Source organism: Bufo gargarizans, chromosome 2 (assembly GCF_014858855.1).
Source record: "Bufo gargarizans isolate SCDJY-AF-19 chromosome 2, ASM1485885v1, whole genome shotgun sequence".
Lineage (NCBI taxonomy): Eukaryota > Metazoa > Chordata > Amphibia > Anura > Bufonidae > Bufo > Bufo gargarizans.
In genome coordinates, this window is record NC_058081.1 from 231,795,690 (window position 1) to 231,815,706 (window position 20,017).

At 41.2% G+C, this 20,017-nt stretch overlaps 1 protein-coding gene across 1 annotated transcript in view; it reads right to left on the bottom strand.

Moving 5' to 3' along the window:
* Positions 1-20,017, bottom strand: part of GRM3 (glutamate metabotropic receptor 3) — a 342,443-nt gene that overhangs the window by 204,213 nt on the left and 118,213 nt on the right. The window lies entirely within an intron of this gene.

Sequence of the window (20,017 nt, forward strand, 5' to 3'; positions counted from 1 at the left end):
TAAGGAAACAATGGTAAAATGTATATTGTGCGTACATATTTTACCATACAGCAGGCGAGCTCTGGAGGTCTAGACCTAGTACAGGAAAATAAGGTACTGTATTTTTTCCTGAATTGATACAGAATTATGGCTATTTATACTGTATACATAATTCTATCCTTGCTGCATACCCTACAAAGACCATGTCATGTCTGATTAATAGCATGCGTTTGCAGCAAACACTCTCTGCTTTTCTGTTTTCTACAATGAACAAGGAAATCCACATAGATTTACAAACACTACTGTAAAGACAATACCAGAACTGCTCCAGGAGCCAGGCGAGCTTCAGCTATCATAATGTAGTTTCATTATAAAAGATGCAACCCAGAGTTTCTCTAGAAGAGCAATTATTTTAGCTGGTTTGTGAGCAGAGACAAAAAATTGTTCAATGGATGTAGCTTAACAACTGTTTATGAATATGGTTTATTATACAAGATCGTTTTAATAATGCATTGTGACAAATAAAATAACCACAAAACCACATTATCTGGGGATCCATCTCGTCTAATGATCACCACCAGAATCATATAAGGCAACCCACATACTGTAGGATGGTTCAGTTAATGAGCATCTAAAATGCATCAACAGCAATTCTAAGAATGTCAGAAAATTATAGTTCATTTATATATTGGCAATACCACCTACAGACCTCTATAAATCAAGTACCGTAACTCATACGACACTTAAAACATTGGGGAAAATTTATTGTGAGGGAATTTTTAAAAATTGTTTTGTAGGGGTCTGCATTGCCGTAATTTGCACCAAATGTATCGGATGATGTACAATTGCCCAGATGTAATAATCATAAAGATGGTGTAAACTTAGACTGGCTTTTTAGACCTGCGCCAGATTTATTACAGGGGCTCAGGCTACATGATAACTCTTAAGCAGGGATATACTCTTTTCTCTGACTCTATATCAACTATTGGTTGGCCTACTTTGAGACAGATTATATGCCAGAATTGCACTGAAATTTTTGCAAAAATAAAGCATTCTAGGCCAAGTCCCATTCCCACAAAACTTTGTGCACTTTCCAGTAAGACACACCTTCTTTACAAGTATGTGAGAAAAAAGTTTAGAAACCCTAGATGCGCTAATTTGCATTAATTTGTGCTATTTTTTAGGCAGATTTTTAGTGCAGACTTATTAATAAATCTGTGTCAATGATTGATAAACTTGGTGCATCTTTAAATCTAACACTTTTGTCTTAAGATGTTTTAAAAAAAGTCCCAGTTGATAAAAGACGGCTTAAATCAGCTCAGTAGGTTAACCACACCCACTTTTCCACCTACACACTTTTCAAAAGTGAGTGATGTGAGTGAGCGATGTAAAAATGCAAAATGTCATCAAATGTTTTTTGCAAATAAGCCAAAAAAGTCTCAAAGACCTATTTTGGGGCAGAAATCTGAACTGAGGGGCTTGATAAATTAATTTATAGGTCATAGAGTTGGAACTCCATGCTCAAAGAAACTTATGATTTTTAGGTAAAAAAGGTAAATTATTTCTAAGTTGTGAACAATAGTTATAGCCTGCAAAGTAGACATGAAAGTACTTAGAGGGGCTGTCCACTCAGGATAGGTCATCAATATCAGATTGGCTGGGGTCCAACTCCTGGCACACCTGCCAATCAGCTGTTTTAAGAGAAAGCAGCTCTCAAACAAACTCTGCCTTCTCTGCTTTGTTTACCTGCTGGCTGCAGCAATTGCAGTGGTGAGCAGTGTAATTACAGGTATGGTGTCCTTATTTACTTCTATGGAACGGCTCTGTCTGTTAAAGTGAAAAGGATGGAGCTGTCCCATAGAAGTGAATGGAGACGCCATACTTGTAATTACACTGCTCACCACTGCAATTGCTGCAGAGAACAGCACTGTCTTCTCTTCAAACAGCTGATCTGAGTCCTAGCACCCCTCAGATCTGATATTGATAACCTATCCTGAGGTATTCCCATCTAGCATATAGATGGTATATCGACAAGATATGCTATCGTTGTCAGACAGATGCAGGTCCTGCGTCTGGGACCCTTTGCTATCTTCAGACTGTGACCTCCGAAGTGAACCAAGAGTAGCCGAGAATGCGTGACCAACTATTCACCATTATGGGAGCTCTGAAATTAGCCAAGTTGGGGACCCCGCTATCTAGATAGGAGTGGGTCCCAGAGGTGGGACCCACATCTTTCTGACATTTACATCATAGCCTATCAATACCCCTTTAATATGTCTTTAATTAGACCCCTGGCTGCCATGTAAAGGCATTGGCAACCTACAATCACACATCCACTTAGATTTCACAGTTGCTGTTGACCACGCCATCTAAGGAGTTAAATGGCAAGATTCTGAAGTTTCTTAGATCCTGGGCATTACAGTAGATGCCCAGCTGTCATTAGACAGCCAGGGACCCATTCCACCTGGCACAGGACATCTGTGCCAGGCTAAGCCTGCAGCGCCGTAAAAAGGAGTGTGTGCAGGTATAAAGCCTATTGTTGACTGCTTTAAAAACACATATGGGGGTCACTAATGGGTTAAGAGTTGAAGAGCAAAACAAAAGGTAAATTGAGGGAATTACTGTATATTCATAACTATGCTAGATACAATGGGATTTATCTCCATACTGAATAAATAAATAAACAAATAAAAGTCATTATATTGCTCATGGTATAAAAATATATAAGAATGTCTGAAATCATAATTTGCTAAGAACATTAGTAATCAGCACTACATTCTGGACTATCCAGCAATCTGCTTGACTACCTTGACAGTGAGAACATTACTGTGTACTTGGTTACATTTTAAACGGTTCTTCCAGATCATGCTGATGTCACATTAGCTGTATGAGGAGCTCATTAGACACATTTCTTCATGCATCCTGGATATACATATTTCTAAACAGTTACTCATCTCTAACTTCAAAGTGTTCTGTCATTTTAATAATGTCCCCACTGTCCCATTGTCAGCGCCTGCTTCTAGTTTATGATCTACAGTATGTAGTCACCATTGTGTGGAGAAGCCAAATTCGAACCTTTGATAAAAACAAAGTTTGGTGTAACCAGTCTTGAAGCAATGGCAAACATTTTACAAGTTTATTGTTTATTATAGTGATGGTCAGCTTGAAAAAAATACAACTACCGCTAACATGGTCCGTTACTGCATCCATCTTAGTTGTAGGTGTAGAAATACACTCAATATTGATGTTGCAATAGAACACAGGCTGTAAATACACCTAGCTCATCCCATACATTTAGACTTTATAAATATTATCACCGGTATTATTTAGTCCCAGTCCTTCTATTGGTTCAGTTCAGAGCTTAAACCGGTCTTATTTTTACTGAAAGAAGCAACCAGGACTAGTTTTCTGGGTTCCTTACTCCCCTCCCTCATCTTCCCCTATTGTTTTCTTCCTTTGTGATGTGCATATCTTTTCTTGACTGAAAATACGGGCTTTTGAGACTGTTTTCATTTTAAATTGACATATGGGACTAATGAGAGGCAATGGGGGCTGATATGAGGTGATGAGGGCTGATGAAAGGCTGCTGGGGGCTGATATGAGGTGATGAGGGCTGATGAGGGGCTGATCAAAGGCTGCTGGGGGCTGATATGAGGCAATGGGGGAGATGAAAGGCATATGGGGGCTGATGAGGGGCACATGGGGGCTGATGAAAGGCTGCTGGGGGCTGATGAGATGCATTGGGGATGATATGGGGGCTGATGGAAAGCTGCTGGGGGCTGATGAGAGGCATGTGGGCTGATATGGGGGCTGATGAGAGGCATTGGGGGCTGATGAGAAGCATATGGGGGCTGATGAGAGGCATGGAGTTCTTATCTGAGGTCTGATTGGGGGTCATTCACATTGGGGTCTGAGCTGAGGTCTGATTGGGGATCTGATCTGAGGTCTTATGGGGGTCTGATTGGGGCTGTCAGCTGAGGTATGATTAACATTGGGTGTCTGATTGCTGGTCTGAATGAAAATTTTTTTTTCTTATTGTCCTCTACAATCTAGGTGCGTCTTATGGGCTGGTGCGTCTTATAGGGAGAAAAACACTGTATTTATTTGACTTATTTGTGCAGATTACTAATAAAAAGATTTTGAGCCCCCCTCCCCCAACACAAACATGTTTTTGTGACACTGACACAATGGAGCATATAAAATGCTATGATGTCATTATAAATACACATACATACGTACAGTACATACTATTGTAACTTTATCCCAGTAGAACACAGCCTATTCATACAACAAAGCCTATGATGATGACTATGAAGACATCCATGACAAGATGGCAAGTGATTCATTCTTGAATATGTCTGTGAAAGGTCCGTGTTTGGTCGGTGTGTCCGTTTTATTTGCCCTCTGTGTGTCATCCATATTTCATGGATTCATTTCCAGAGCATCTCCTACAAATGGCCCCTGGAAACCACAGTCCAAACACAGATGTCACCTCTGTTGTGTCAATGGTTTTCACAGACCCTTACACTATAATGTGTGTGAGGGATCCATAATCACAAAAATAGGGCATGCTTCCATGGTGTCACCATGGACCCATGGAAAACCACTGATGTGTGAGCAGCTGTGGAGACCATGGACAGCACATGTCGACAATTCACATGTGAAAGAGGCCTAACACTCAAACACTGTTATGACATTATCACAATAGATCACACCTTATACTATTATGACACTGACATATTGATATCAGAACAGAATATAGCATAGGAATACACACAGTGGCATGCATACACACTACGACTATGACCACTATGACCACTTACTAATATGACATCTCCATGTGCTCATACAGTATTACTGTGACTTAATGAGTAGGTGCATGCAATACGTGAGCTGCCTCCCCTATATAGCTCATTAGCATGTTGCTTGTAGCAGCATTTGAGTTTTTGGTCGCATTACTAATGGACCTGGAATCGTTTCTGATATCTGCACCATTATTTTTGCTGAACTGAGAAACAATAGGGTAACCTGCAAAAAGTTATACAGATCTTTGTAAGAACTTTGGCATGCCAGGCCTTGTCAGTGTATCTCACAATGTATGTTTATTAAAGGCAACGGCAGCTCATATCTGTTAAAGGTCACAGTAAACAAAGATGACCTTTTCAGTCAGAGATGAACACTTATTTTTTTCACTGATCACAAATATGTTGACAGAGTTAGAGCACATTGGGCAGAATATTCCTTTTATCTGGAAAAAATAAATAGGCACAAACATTGTTAAGTACATATTAAAGTTGGCATAATGGTGACCTTGCAATTGGATTGTTAAATAATTTACATGATTGAATTAAAGGGGATGTCTCGTCTCAACGTTTAAGGTATATCGCTAGGATATGCCACACGTGTCAGGGACATACGGGTTCCACCTCTGGGAGCACTGATATACTGTATTCTTGCTGTCTAATGATATTATGAACAGGTGTTATGATGGCAGCCTATACCAGCGGCTGCCCCATTCCTCTAAGCGGGCACGGCGACGAGTTACTTACAATGCTTCTACTGTAGCCGTCATATAGCCCAAGAGCCCTCCTCTGCCCATCAGTAGTGGGTCAGACCACCTCTTATGCAGGCTGTGGCCTGTGCTCTCCTGTCAGGTCCTCACCTTTATGGCGCACACTTTCTACAGCTCTTAAAGTGTCAGTGTGAGTGCCCTTAGTCTTCTGTGTCCTATTATTGGTCACTTCTAGGTATTTAAGGCACTCTCCCCTAGAGGAGGGTGCTTGAGCTTTTGGTATTATAGTCCTACTAGTTCTAGTGAAGGTGTGCTTATTATGTTTGACTACCCGGGTACTGAACCAGCCTGTTTACTGTCTTTGCCTGCTCATCCTATTTACCTAAAGCTCCCACCCCAACCTCAGTTATGTTTGACAGATACGCACAAACTCTTCATGCTCTGACCTCAGACTGTTTCTTGTCTACAAGTTTTGCCTGATCCCTTGGTGCTTTGCATTGGTGTGGGTCAGCTGTCAACTATACTGGGACTATTCTAGGAGGAAGTGGCCTGGTAGGTTCCCTGCAGCAAAGGCCAGATCCCTGTATAGACTTTAAAGAGTGGGGACTACAGGACAACACCCTTTAGGTCTAAGCGAAAGTGGTTAGTTGGTACAGTGGGTCCACTGACACTATTAGTTACAACGGGGCATAAAGTGTACACATTGGATTTCAATTGTAGAAAATAATAATCTGATGTAAAAGATTATTAACTCATTAAAATGCTTTAGTATAAGTTTTTACGTGGCTTATGCGTATTTACACAGAATTGTAACAAAAAGTACAACTGTTTTGTGGGACTCCTGCAAAAAAGCCACAAAAACTTTCACACAAAAAATGGCCATTAAAAACGGAAATGCACTGCCAGTTTTTATGGCCATTTTCCAACCATTTTTAATTTAACTGACTTTTTTTTAAATCCTAAGCCCTGCCACTAGTATTTATAATGCCCCCCAGAGTGCACCCTGGACATCAAATACCCCCATAGTACTCATAGTATGATTAATGCCCCCATTAGTGGCTCTCAGTCTTATTAATTCCCCCTTAATACCCCCTAGTATTATAACTGCCCCAATTAGTTGCCCCAAATATAAAGAATGCCCCCCTTTGGTAAACCTTCTGTTTGTGTAAAAATAGCATAAAAACAAAAAATCAACCACTTGCACATGTACATGCATGACGAGTCAATTTTTACAGAGTATTGCTTTTGCTGTAACTACCTGTTATCTTGCAGTAATATGCAATGAGTTTAATAAAACTGGTATGCTATAATGCACTGAAATTATTTGTAGACAGAAAATATGCGCATTTGGAAATATGCGCATTTGCACAGCATTTGCAGCAGAATGCTATTGGGGTGCTACAGGTTATAAAGCCTATAAGTTATAGGTCAGTATAGGTCGATGGAAATGGTACCTTCTTGGTCCTTGATGACCAGTGTGTCAAGGAAATTAATGGAATCATTACTGTGATGAATAGTAAACTGAAGTTCCGGATATGTACTTTTCATAAAAGTGTAAAATTGCATCAGGAAGTTGGGAGGTCCACCTCATACACAAAAAATGTAATTTATGCCAACCGATGGCATATTTCTGGAACAAAGGATTGGAATATATGTACTCGTCTTTAAATATAGACATATAGAAGGGACCATTTTCGTCGACCTATACCAAAAACCTACGGATAGAAATAACCTACTACACTACTTCAGCTGCCATTCACCTACGGTTAAAAAACAAAAATCACTTCCCATATTAAAGTTACATCAAATAGAACGCACCGTTTCTGATCCCACAAAACGTGTGATGCATACACAAGAAATGCTGGAGTGATTTAAAGTACAATGTTACCTGGATGACATACCCCAACAACCACTGAGACATGCAGATAATGACACCCACAAATTGTACGGGTGATATTTATACAAAAACGGAATGCATTTATTGGTATAAACATATTCTTTGTCCATAAATAGTGATGGACGAACATCTGCCAGGACATTTCGCAAACGCGATCAAATGTTCGCGGTAGGTCCCATTCATTTTAATGGCAGGCGAACCTGAAAAACCTTCAGCTCATATTTGCAGCCAAGAAATAATTACTAGAAGTGCACAAATAGTCCCACAACATGGACAGTGACATACCAGATGTATTATTCAAATTTGCGATCTCATTTATTTATTTTTTCAATGCAAAATATCGGCAATATAATTTTCGCGTACGCGCATACGCAAATGCACTATACAGTTCCCAAATGCACTATAAAGGAAGTATATTGGTATATAACACCCCGCTTCAATCATTTTTTTGAGGGGACGAATGGTATATTACACCAGTAGAAATTCTTTGTTCCAATAACGCTTGTCCCTCTATATACCTGCAGTATCGCAGCAGAACCGCACACAACTGCCGCACAATACAAATGCACTATAATATACTTTCTAACATAGACATTATATAATAACATTATATAAGGAAAACAACCCATTAGAATACACATAAAGATAAAACGTAACCTTTAATAATTTTACTATGAGGGTCCATTCACACAGGCTTTTTAAAACTGCACCAGGAAACCTGACCATGTAGCCATGCCCTGATAGGACTCAGATCATGATAGAAAGTAATGCTCATTCTAAGCACTTGTGCAGTACATTCCTGCTTTTCTATAACCTACAGGTATGAGTCAAAACAGCCTTAAATTATTGTACTAAAGGATAGAAAGTGCTAACAAATTGTCCACCTCAAAGTGTTTCACCCTCACTACTTCTTTGTGGGCTCATCAGGAGATCAGAAAACAGCAAGACCCCGGAGATCAAAACACAAACCTGTTTGCTATGGGCAACTAAGAAAGTTCTACTTTACACCAGTTTGATCAATCTCCTCCAATGCCTTTTCTTCAATATATTAATAGAATATGTGATTGTGCTTGACATGAAAGAACATTAATCTAATTACTGCATCACTGTTAGGCCTCCTGCACACGAATGTGTGCTGCCCGTTGCCGTATTGCGGACCGCATTTGTGGATCCGCAATAAGGACTTATGGTTAGAGAAGATCAATTTACAACTGCTAAGCTTTAAATTTAGTTTAGATTGAAGTGAATATTGCTGTAAAGCCAAATTAATTTCCCAATACAGCAAATCCACAACCTTGATAAATAATTAATATTCAACAATGAAATATGCTGTGCACATTTAATTACTATGTACTGTACTTAGGAATGCCAGAAACATTAATGTCTTTAGTAGAGATGAGCGGACTAGGAGTATTAGTCATACTTAAAACACCCCCATGATTCAGGAGGGGGAACATTTTCTCCTATAACTCCAGACATACACAATGGCAGCTGGTCACCCTTAATGGTGTTAGATTTGCTTAGAACATAACCACTTGGTCTAGAACCATTAGTTTTACATGTACTCGGCTTAGTACATAACCACTTTGTTTAGAACCATTAGTTTTCATTGTACTCAGAGGCAATCAACATTGAGCAATAGAAGTTAGGACGTGCTTGGAACGTACCCGCCGCACTCAGAGGCAGTCCATTGTGAGCAATAAATAAGGTGCTGATCATATGGCTAAAATGGTAATATGCATAAGTTGTTGTGAGACAGTGACAGGTCTCACGCAGGTTAGAGGCAAGGAAGGGGTGGATAGTTCGGTCCACACCCCTATTCCACCACAGGTGAGACCAGCTGGAAGTAATCAGGCTGGCACAAAGCACCTCCCAGGGTGTCAGCAAGGGGGGAGTGTGCCTGTGGACAGAGGCCTGGAGGCTCTGTGTGGTCCAAGCCAGGAGGGCTGAGAGACCACTATTCCCCATGTGTGCTGAGACACTGGACTGGAGGCAGTGGGCGTACTGTGCTCTGTACAGCCAGTAGGGCTGAGAGACCACGATTCCCCAAGAGACACTGGACTGGAGACAGTGGGCGTACTGTGCTCTGTACAGCCAGGAGGCTGTGGGACATTGGCTGAGAAAGCCGCTTGTGTTCACAGGGTGTGAACAAGGACTTAGGTGAGTCAGGAAACTCTGTGTTAGTTAGAGCCTAGCCGGGCAAGTGTTTATTATTTTATGTGGATGTCACATGTGTTAGGTGAAGCTGCGACTTCATGATAACCTGTATTGGTTGGAGTGTGCACAATAAATGCACGGTTTGGACCTGAAACCTTTTGTCCTAAAGTTGTATCTGTGAGAATGACCCCCAAATAAGAGGCGATCCCTTACATTGTACAATAAGTGCATAATAAAACATATTGTGGCACCTATAAAAGAAGGCGGCATACAATAGGTACATTTCTTGAACGTTGCTGAAAAAGGTAAAACGTTAGTGCAAATAGATTTAAGGCACCTTTTTAATAATGCAATAAAATAGTGCAAGGTAATTAGAGTCTCTTTCTTATTTTCTTCAGTGCTTTGAGTACAATGTGCACCACACTAGAACTTTAAATACAATGGTGTCCTTTTGTAATCCAAGGGAAGTAGTAATGGCGATCCAAATGAGGTAATAAAGTTATTTGTAATCAACAAGGCACATAGTCATTTGTAATCCACATGGGTAAAATAGTAGCAACGATAAACAGGAACCTTTTTTTGTTAAGGGATGGGTGCCATAGGGCACAACTTGGAACTATTTGTAGTTGGGGGGAGTCCTAACTGCACACGACCAGACAAGTGAGGCTAAAATGGCAACCTCAAACAAAACAGGAGTAGTAGAACATGGCCAACAGGCTCTCACCGTGCAGGATCAGTCCATGTCGTGGCTCCCAGAGTCAATGTTCTTGGGCAAGTAGAGAGATGGTCCAGATCTGTAGAGGAGGGACTAGAAATCCTCCTCACTACTTGAGCTAGATAACGACATCAGGGGTCTCTCCTGCTGCCTATAGTCGATTCTGGCTTGAGTGGTGGGGCACCACTACCCTCCGGTGATTGGATCAGGTAGTGACCGAGTGCTCACAGTCTTCACCTGGGTAGCAATTTTTTGCTTAATAGGAGCGGGGGTCCAGGATCACTGGCTGGAGGGGCTCCAGCAACACCAACTTCGGTGTAACCTGTTTCACCACCTATGGCGTAGACTTTCACGGCAACTGGTAGACCAGTACCGTGGGGTTTAGCGACAAGGTGGAGCCAGAGACTCCTGCCAGGCGTTGGTTCACCATAGGAGGCGGAGGTAGGCCAGGTATCAATGGCTCCAGCTCCGGCTGAGGACAGACTCCGAAGCGAAGGACGAAGGATATTGTTAAGCAAGCAAAGCAGGAAAGGGAGGTGGATGTTCTTGTCCATCTTGGGACAAATGATCTGGCTTGCAATGAGGTTTCAAAGGTGAGGGAAGCTTTTCACACACTTGTTGGGCGCAAGTGAAGCTGAAATGCTGCCCCTTGGGCAGAAAGAAGACGATTCTATCAGGTTATAAAACATGGGTTTACTGTATTTATAAGGTGGACAGGGGGTATACTTATTTGATTTTAATACACATTAGAAGACCTGTGCAGTCATATATATATATATATATATATATATATATATATAGCTAAATATGCTTATTGGGCCTGTCAGACCTCATTTGGAGTATTGTGCGCAGTGCTGGAGACCATATCTCCAGAAGGATATTGATACTTTGGAGAGAGTTCAGAGAGGAGCTACTAAACTAGTACATGGATTGCAGGATAAAACTTACCAGGAAAGTTTAAAGGACCTTAACATGTATAGCTTGGGAGAAAGACGAGACAGAGGTGATATGACAGAAACTTTTAAATACATAAAGGGAATCAACACGGTAAAACAGGAGAGAATATTTAAAAGAAGAAAAACTGCTACAAGAGGACATAGTTTTAAATTAGGGGCAAAAGTTTAAAAGTATTATCAGGAAGTATTACTTTACTGAGAGAGCAGTCGATGCATGGAATAGCCTTCTTGCAGAAGTGGTAGCTGCAAATACATTGAAGGAGTTTAAGCATGCATGGGATAGGCATAAGGCCATTGTTCATATAAGATAGAGCCAGGGGCTTCTCATAGTATTCAGTATATTGGGCAGACTAGATGGGCCAAATTGTTCTTATCTGCCGACACATTCTATGTTTCTATACCGGCCTTAGAGGCTGGGGAAGGCAATTCACCCCAGTAGCCAAAGGACCCTTTGGAGATCTCATTGGGGTGTATTCCACCTGTTCTCCTTTCTGAATGCTGTGGTGTTCTTGGGGCATGTGGGGCACAAACAGCTCAGTCCCAGAGTCATCATCTCGGATGAAGCCAACACCTCTTTCCACGCTGAACCACAGCACCGTCCCAGTCCTTGTAATCAACACCGGATCGCCGGGTAGGGGATAAACTAGCAACTGAACCACCCAGTTCTTGATGGCCTTGTGATATTCCCACGTATTGGTGGCACGAGCCGTCACATGGGATTCAAGGAGTCACCTGTCTGACTCTTCTTGGGTGGCTTGCTTCCTCTGAGTGGTGGAGTAGGATCTCCAGCTGCCCTCACTGCACTATCTGGTGCGGGGTTTGCAGTCATCTCCCTCTCTGAGCCCTAGACAAGCTGCGGGAGGCAAATCTCTTTTAGAGCCTCTTTCAGGTTGGCGAGGTTACCCCGACCATTCATCTCTTCCCCTGTGGACCTTGGGGTAGTCTCCAGGTGTGCCGCAGTCTCCATTTTGCAATCAGTTGCGCGGGCCAGCACTGGTAATAAGGAAGGAGCTTCTTGGGAGGGGCTTCCTTTCTCCCTCGTCACCCAATAGTCTTGCTCCCAGTAGGCAGGGCTTGGTTTTTGAGCTTTCAGAGGGGGCGTTGCTTTAGTTTCGCTCCTCTAGGCATGAAGAAGATGCTGCTCCATATCATGTAGAAATGGCAAATTAACTCTTTGGGCACCGTCGCGCAGCGTTTTGCGCCAGTGGCTTCGCAGTAAACACATTATAGTCATTTGCAGCAGTGTATTTGTAAATCCAATAGGTTAATTAAGTTGGTAGGCACACAATTTTGTTTGTGTTCTGTTCTTAATATAATGGTATGCGGCACACAGTATGGTAATATCAGAATCCTGTTTGTGACGCCAATTGATTGCAGCGGCCCACTGCCAGCGGCTGGGGTATGCCTTGCCCCTTAGGAGGTTTCTATGAAATATGTCCCTCTTATAGAGCAAGTGAACATGATGCCAGTTGCGGTTAAGCAACGAGGACATGGAGTCCTCTTTGTGGATGGTAATGTTGGTACCCAGGGTAGGATTGCCAGCATGGTGTAGAGTGGTCTACAATCTCTGTAGATGTTGTGTACACGTGTCACGGTGCTCCTACCTAAATATGGGTGGATCCCAGACGTAGTGTGGTCCGAAGCAGTGCAAAAGGGATGATAACTTGGATGATGTAGAAGAAATTTGAGTCCAGACTTGGTAAACGGTTGAACAGTTGCTTTACTTGTAATAAACCGTAATCCATACTGTTTCCAGACTCTATCTTGGTCTCCAATAGATTTCAGCAGGCAAATGGCAGGCAAATACTCTCTCTGCAAACAAACTTCTCTTTGCTGTTCCTCAAAGTAGTAGCACTCTTAGCTCAGCGGTGTCAGTAGTCAGTCTCTTACTGTAGATAATTCTAGGAACTTCTTGTTCTGGCTTTGGAGTACCTCGAGCTCTATCTTTAGCTTGGAATTATGCAATACAAACCCAGGGGGGCACATGCAACCAAAATGCACAACCTCCAGTTATAAAGTTGGATTGGACAGGCAGCACCTGTCCAGACAGGACAAGGCCTGTTCTTTTCCCTTAGCAAGGAGATTTCTCCACACAACCTTTCCCCAGGAGGGTTAGGCTTGAACTCCCTCACTCTAACTAACTCCTCCTCTCCTTCTCCCTCTAAAGGGAGAGAGAGAATGGACAATATAGTCCATTCCCTGCAACTAGCACTGCCAAGTGTTGATGCCACCTTGTGGTAGACCAGGCAAATACATGAACATTACAATTACAATGGGATGAATATGCACATTATTAGGAGATGACAGAAATTACATCAGATGACATGTATTAGCACATAGGAGACAGTAGCAAGGTGCCTAAAGGAGTGGTAATGGCACTCCGGGACATTACATATTTTTCTTTTGCCACTAATACACGCCACAAAAGGTTTTAGAACAGATAACTGCACCGCTGAACTGCAAATATATTGTTCTTTTGCCACTAATACACAAAGTGTTGTAATTTTCGCACTTCACCACACAATGGTTAATAGGCCCCTTTTTGCCCACTAATACAAGCCCAAAAATGCTGTAGAACATATAACTGCACTGCACACGGGCAAATAAGAGGTATAAATATTCCCTTGTAATAAACCCTGTTAATGGCTGTAACACCCCAATAACAAGAACAGTTTACTGGTACTACAGAGCTGTATAATGGCAATTTGGATGCCCAGTCAGTGCAGCAAGGTGTAATCGTTCCTATTACCCAGGCTGTAACTTCACCTACAGAACCCTATTCTACATAAATGCTCGCTATCCTTTCCCTACACCTTGAATAGATTTTTCCTGCACTTGTAAATAGTTTTTCTTAGCACAATAAAGTCTTTCCTAGCACTGTCCCTAGCGTCTGCAGACGTCTCTACCTGCACTAAGTACACAGGAAAAATGGCAGAATCCAAATTGGCTGAGGCTATTCATCGGGCTGTGACATCACAGGGCTGGCTGGCTGCTGTTTGGGTGCATGCATGGCATTATGGGTAATCCCGCCTTCCCAGAGTTCCTTACTCCATGTCCTCACATGTGCAGCAGCCATTTTAGGAAAAAATGTGGTTTGTTACCACAAAGCGTGAGGAAATTCGGCTTCGGTGCGAATCAAATTTTTCCTGGAATTCGGATCGCATTCAACTTTGTCAGCTTCGATTTGCTCATCTCTAATCATGGTGCATCAGTGCAGATCTATCCATGAGAACTAAAATCTATACAGCAAGGAAGCTGGTATAGACTTCAGGTATAATTTATGCCAGTCTCCCGATCATAATAAATGTTCTCAGCCAGCTACGCCTTGCCCTGCACCACCCACTCTCTTCCTCTCTCCCACCCACTTTTTGGAAAAGTAGAGAATGGGTGCAACTCCGCCAATAAAGTCACAAAACTGCGTTAAACTTTACAACTTTTTGACACCAGTTTTCTACTATACAAGGGTTGATACATTTCCTCTTGACAATGTAAACCTGTGGTACATTTATCAAAGCGGCTCATGCCGAATGGTCCATCTTTAGACGCTTTTGTCTAAACTTACAACTATTGGTTGATTAACTTTGCACCAGAAATTTGGCTCATTACTTCCCATTGCTGCCTGTAGCTTCACTAATGAGAAACATCCAACCCCAGCACTGCTAGTAAAGGCGGTAGTATGTTCTGTCTGCGGTGATCCAGGAGATGCCTTTTCTGTATGCAAACCGTGATCATTCATACATACATTGCTTGATCCTAGCTCCTAAGGTACCTGTAAGAATTTGGTGTTAAATTATGACTGTTCCTGGGAACAATTCCCCAATGTAGTTAGTAGTCACCATCATATTGTACTTTCATCTAGTAGTTCTGAATCGGGGTGGAAGTATAGTCTGCTATTCAGCTCTATGGGGTATCCTATAAACCGAAGTGTAGCCTCTGACCTTCCCGTTTCTGGAAGAAGTGGTGGTTTGGTGGAGGATTAATCAGTTCTCTGGTCCACATATGGGGTTATGTTACAGTATGTGTTATTAGTACTTATGTTACCCTATGTGTGGGGTGAAACACATATCTAGAACTGTGCCTTGGCCATGTTTGTCAATGAGCATAGTAACAGCATAATGAACATTGTGAGAGCTGTCATTGGCTAACATGGATGACTAATTAGTGTTTATGCGGCTGTTGTAACTGACGCTATACTTTTTGCAGAAAAAAACTTTATCCAGCTCACCTTCCTGGTTGTACAATAGTCCCGGCTCCAATAACCTTAGGGGAGTGTCCCCACTGCAGGCAGCAAGTAATTTAGAAGGAAAGGTCTTGGAAACAATGGAAATCCGCTTAAAAGCTTCTTCTTTTATTAATCATACAAACAGCAGACACAGCCACTTGGTACACGGAATAAAACGTTGACGCGTTTCGGGTGCTGGACCCTTAGTCGTAACGGTGCTTCATAGTGTGACCCCACAATTTAAAGGAGTATGATGACCAACCCTCCAAAATTCTGAGGGATAGGGCACCAACTCCATTGGTTGTCCCACTATGCGTCACACCCTGCTTAGCAGGTTGTAAGCAGGGTGTGACGCATAGTGGGACAACCAATGGAGTTGGTGCCCTATCCCTCAGAATTTTGGAGGGTTGGTCATCAACTTTAAATTGTGGGGTCACACTATGAAGCACCGTTACGACTAAGGGTCCAGCACCCGAAACGCGTCAACGTTTTATTCCGTGTACCAAGTGGCTGTGTCTGCTGTTTGTATGATTAATAAAAGAAGAAGCTTTTAAGAGGATTTCCATTGTTTCCAAGACCTTTCCTTCTAAATTACTTGCTATACTTTTTGATTGCTGTATTTCTAGTGTCCATAGTTGGATTGTGCTGTAGTTTATTTTATCTGACAAAATGTATAGCCATTATATACCTCTGACCCACAATCCCTCTATGCGAACTCACGCTTGAGAACCTAGAACTGTCGACAACACTGTATAGTTTATGGTGTATAGCTGGTATATATGTATCTAAAGTATATAAATGTAGCTGTATAGCGAGCCCATAGCATTGCTAATTCAGAACTAAATTAAAGGGGTTGCCCAGGCTACAGATATTAATGACCTTTGCTCAGTATAGGTCATACATATGAGAACGGTAGGCGTCTGACAACTGGCACTGTTTACAGTTAATTTCTGTTATTTACAGTAGGTATGTGGTATCTTGCAATAACTCAACATTAAAAATCTACATATTTCATATGGCTGTAATGATAACAAATGAACACCACTTAGACCTAGACATGAAGTAATGGAGGGGTCATTTTTATGCCAAATCTATTCATTTTCTAAGCAAAAACCCTCTTGTATGGTAAAATGGTATGTACTTCATTGACACTATCTCTTGAAGAGGCAAATTCATTTTCTCAAACAGAATATATTTTGCGGCACCAAAATGTCATTTAAAAATGAATCCCTGCAAGATGCACAGATAAAATTATTGCTGTTATTTATCAAATTTGGTTGCACTTTTTCAATTCAGTATATTTATTGCTGCAGCTATTATTTCAGTAAGCAGATGTCATGTTTGCAAAAAACATTTTCTTAGAACAGCCTCATTTGTGACAGTGGTCTGGTCTTCGAATGTATAAGGCAATGAGTATGTTAAGAAACCAGTTTTGCCACCAGGTATAATTTGATGTAGTTGGGTCAGTCCATCAATTATGTTTTTAGTTGGCATATGTTCTTTTGAACATTATCTTACAAGTCATCTGCCAGCAAATTTGTACCAGTGAAACTGGCTGACCTGTTACATGTGCCCTTGGCAGCTGAAGGCATCTGTGTTGGTCCCATGTTCATATGTGCCCGCATTGCTGAGAAAAATGATGTCTTCATATATGCTAATGAGTCTCTAGGAGCAATGGGGGCGTTGCCGTTACATCTAAAGGCTCAGCTCTCACTGCAACTGCACCAACAGTTATAGTGTATAACTGAGATATGATATCACTTTATGATCAATGCCAGTGGAGGTCTAATCTTCCCTGTGCTCTCAGCCACCCAACAGTGCAAGAAACTGCAGCCAGCCCTGTTCATTTCCACAGAGGTTTGCTGCAATTCCCCAGCATAGTAGGTGACTGGGCTCTGCTGTACAAAAACTTCATTCTCAAGATTGAAGGGGATACCAGAGGATTGAGCCCCATCAATCATAAAATGATATATCTTAGATATATCCTAGTGATACACCATCACTTCATGAGATGGGAATACCACGTAAGCCCCCATTCACTAGCGATGTAGATTAGGGATGAGTAAAGAATCACAAACTTTCAAAAACTTTTGATATTTCATAGAGACATATCAAAAGTTTTGATTGATGGGAGTCTGAATGTTGTGACCACCACTAATCTCTAGAATGAGGGAGGAGAAGTGCGCGCATACTGGGGCAGAAGGCATGACTGATACAAAATGTAGGAATAGCTCTTTCAGCTCTAACGTAAAGTAGGTCTTACCAATCTAATGATAATTGATCTACTTTGTGCATGGAACATCTACAAATAAAGGTGATGCACTGAAAGAACATGTCACTAGAATAAACCAGAGAACACTTCATTATCTGCTAAGCTTATGTGCTAGAATGTAGCACATGGTGCTATGGACACAAGCTACACCAAGGTATAAAATGAACATGAATAATAAAAGCATGACTAAAGTGTTGCATGTAAAGAAGTTATAGAACCATCACATGCTGCCTCATGAAGCTGTTCTTCTTCACTTACAATCAAGCTAAGCTGCAGTGCTACACCAGAATAGCCATGAAGAGACGAGGAGAATAGAAACCTTCTAATAAATTGGGATTTTGAGGGAGATTGAGAAGAAAACCTGTTCTTGTGAAATTAGGAGCTAATTATGCTAATCTATTTTGGATGCCATCTGGCTTGGAAACAGCAAAGAAACCTGACCAAGTAAAAACAATAACTATGGGAAATTCAAGATGATTAGACTTCTGGCTCGATAAGAAATGACGATGCCCAAGTACAATTAGTGTGTTTTTTTTTTTTTGCTGATAAACATAAAGCAATGTAAAATGTAGAAAATAACTACTAAAAGACTTTCTTCACACATACTTTTTAGTGCTTTTTTGCAAAAAATTGCATACATGTTTTAACGTGTTTTTCAGGCATTTAAAAAAAATTAGGGAAGCCTGTGTATAAACACCGGAGAAAGGCATATCTAGAACATGCTGTGTTTTCCAAAATATTCCATGGACCCACAAAAGGGAGAAAAAAATGCCACAAAACAAACTTGCTGTTTGTAGCACATTTCACATTTCCCCACTGCATTTTGCCTGAAAAAAGTAAAAAAACAAAACAAAAAAAACTCCTGGCAAAAATGACACAAAATACATTTTTAAATTTTATTTTTTAACTGTGAATACATTAAAACTGTAATATATAATTGAAGGAGAAAATGAAAAATATATAGTATAATGCCGCCTGATTATACCAGACACTACATTCCCAAATCTTATGTGTGTGTACACATTCCTAAGGTGGGGGGTACACTTACTTGAGTGAGGGGCTATAGATTAGATGAAGCAAGCATTGGTAATGTTCGCCAAGAAGAACATGAAGCAAGCACGCATTATCCATATATGGACATGTCCAATGGGGTTGTAGACAGAGTTTAACCTATCCAATGAGGATAAGACAAGTATGTAAAGTTTAGGATGGTTATGTGTATAGGATGAGTGTGGACCTCTCCCCCTTTGAGCATTTTCCTTTGTGAGATTGAAGCTGTTGATGCTCCCTGCTAGCCACAATAAACCTTATTCTTCCTGAAGAATGCATTTCTGAGTGGTTTTCCACAACATAATATTATGGAAAAGTAAAATGTTTGTCACTTTCCAGATTTTCTGTAAATATTCCGATATTTTTGTCCCCCATAATCTGTCAAAATAGTAAAAAAGCAAATAGAAAAGAAGGAGTATGATGCAGCTGGATGGCTGAGCCACAGACCCTGGGCCACCAGCCTTTGGCCAAGGAGCCAGACTTCTGATAAAGAGGGACAGCTAGCTCAGGCCTTTCCTCAGCATCAATCCCTTCTTTTGCCCGGGAAGAGACTAGAGAAGCCAGCCATATTCGTCACCTGTATTGTTTTGCACTTGAGTTCCTCCAGTAAAGAAGCACAATGGTTTACTGCATACCCTGACTCTCTGGACTTATTTTCCATTGGGGTGCACTATGCCTTACCCTTCCTGATAGCAGCAACACGTGGTGACACCTTGACGGTGTCCAGGGGACCCAGCGTAGTGGTGGGACCACCCTAAACTCAGCCAATGCAAATCCACATAGTAACTAAAACTGATTTGTCAGAAGATGTGACAGGTCTTCTTTAAACTCATCACTAAAATTCTGTGATAAACTTATGTATCTAAATGATAACACTGTTTCATCAGCGGCAGACACATATTTATTGTATATCCAGAAAATAGCTTAGATTTTTCACCCACATCTACATTTCCATTTCTGATATGGTACACACTAAATAGGATGAAGGTAACGTAGATGTCTGTCTATAGAAGTAAGCATGTTGTACTGTGGTATCTGATGTTATAGCAGCATTGTGCCTAGTGATTTATTGCTTTTCATAATATATTGATGTAGCTAACCACAATGGATCTTAGGCTTCAGTGTACAAGCTTCTGGTGTTTGAGAGAAACATAATAAATTATTTCTACCATGTCTTCAGGATCAAAAGAGCAGGAAAAGAAAACAGTGAGCTAGGGAGTGTAACATGGAGAGAAATGTACCTACTAAGGTAGATCC